This window comes from Peromyscus californicus, unplaced genomic scaffold (assembly GCF_007827085.1).
Source record: "Peromyscus californicus insignis strain IS unplaced genomic scaffold, ASM782708v3 Scaffold_16__1_contigs__length_79575227, whole genome shotgun sequence".
Lineage (NCBI taxonomy): Eukaryota > Metazoa > Chordata > Mammalia > Rodentia > Cricetidae > Peromyscus > Peromyscus californicus.
This window is the reverse complement of record NW_026294458.1, coordinates 47,495,418-47,497,698: the sequence shown is the minus strand read 5'-3', so window position 1 is coordinate 47,497,698 and position 2,281 is coordinate 47,495,418.

Sequence of the window (2,281 nt, the reverse complement as noted above, 5' to 3'; positions counted from 1 at the left end):
GTGTGTGTTTAGGACTTACGCTAGGTGGAATTTACTAAAAGGCAAACGTAATACTTTTCCCCATTTCTCAGCTTGTAAGTATAAATTAACATCAAAGTCCAGTAAACATGTTTGTCTGGTTTGGATGAAGGGGGACTCATTGGAGATTTTGTGTGATTATTATTGCACTCCAAGCAAGAATTATTAGCTTTAATTACTAAGAAATCATATCATTTTTTGCAGGAGTGTGTAAGTATGAGAATTCTTTTTAAAATACTGTCCTATTCCACATTCAGTCCAGGGTCTCTCCATATTCTATATTAGCTCAGTTTAAGAATTTGTATTTAGTTTTTTGTTATCATTTTTGATATTGCATGATGTTCTAAGATTAAAGACAAATTCGATTCTTAATATCTTTATCAGTTCTACATGACTATCATTTTATGTCATTTGATGGTTTCAGGAGTCTGCTTCCACAGTTTCATCTGGAACTTGCTGAAAAAATGTGAATAGTATAGACTTGAGATCTAAAACAATAGCCCATTATCATTATTCCAATAAACACTTCATATACACAAATCAGACCACCACTAAATCATCCCAACAATTATCCTACAAACAATATTCACATTTGGAATATTTAATAATAGATACTATAGAAGTTGGTCAGCCCTTCATTTGCCCATCCAAGATGGGCAAAAGTACATAAATAATTAGTCTTATAGGGAATATTGTCAGGAAGAGTCAAACTATTAAATTCCCTATCTTGCTATAGGTGAAACTTATGGATTTACTCCACAGCATTTCATCACCTGGAAACAAATTTATACTACTAGCCTTCTGTGACAGAACATAGACTCCTCATCACAAGCACGAAGTGCATGTTATTCTTGTCTAATTTGGAAGTTGATGGGGAAATATGGAAACTAAACCAGGCATGGTGGCACATGCTTCAGAGACAAGAGAAGGAAGGTAGCTACAAGTTAAAGAAAAACCTAATCTATATGTTGAATTTCCAGGAGACTAGGGCTACATGCTGAGGTCCTGCCTCAGCAAAATAAAAACAAAATCCAAGTGGGAAAGTCACGCTAAAATAATTACAAACATAAACACATTTGATCTTAGCTATTTTGTGGTCTCTGATCCTGAATGTTCGAAGAATCACTATATCTATAATAATCTTTGAATTACATTAACCCAGTATGCTGCAGTTGTTCCACATATTAACTCATTTAATAACTGTAAGTTGTGATAAGCGTTGCAATCTACTGCATGGACGAGGAGCCACTGAGGCCTCATCCTTATCAGAGGAGTTACTCAGAGTTGCTGACTCCGACGGAAGGGTCACTCCCTTTGGGGATGTGGCTGCAGGTATGTTGTTCATGCCCCTAGTGGATGGCCATATGCCATACACAGATGGCAGCACTAATTTGATTCATGGCATTATTAATAAGATAAAAAAATAAGGGATCTGCAGTTAGGAGAGAGACAGGGTTGGGCGTACTAGGAGGAGATGGGGGCGGAACTGGAAAATGGATATGATTAGTATAATCATACTATTGTACTAAAGCATGAAACTTTCAAAGAATAAAAATATTATGTAAAATAAGAATCATACCATGTCCTTACACTTCTAATTTTTAGCATTTTCATCGTAATTTTCTGTGTATGTGTTATGTGTGTGTTGTGTGTGCCCACGTGTACAACAGCACACACGTAGAAGTCATAAGAAAACTTGCAAGAGCTGGTTCGCTTCTTCCATAATGCAGTTCTCAGGGAGTCTGATTGAACTCAGGTTATCAGGCTTGGCTGCAATTGCCTTTACCCAAAGGACCATCTCACCAGACCCATGCTATGTCCTCTTCAGAACCATTGAGCTTTTCAAGAATCATCCAATCTGGAGTTTCTCTTAAATTCATTATCCATAATGAGTTAATTTTTTTAAAAGGTGTACAGTATGTGTCTAGGATTGTTTTTTAGTGTACCTGACCTAATAACACTTGTTCATAGTCCTTGTAGCACGAATGTTAAAAGGTCTTAATAATAAAAACAAACCCGGAGCCAGGTATTGAGGTGAATGCTGGACAATCAGAGAAGCAGAACAAGCCACATCCAACCTCAACTTGCCAACTTCTCAGCTAATGTTAGTTCCTCAGACTGAAAGCCTCTGAGTCCTCATCAGATGGATCTCAGCTGAACTGCTGCTCAAAAGCTTAAAGGCTATAAAAGGCTCTAGTTCCTGGTCCTCACGCTTTATATACCTTTCTGCTTCCTGCCATCACTTCCTGGGATTAAAGGCATG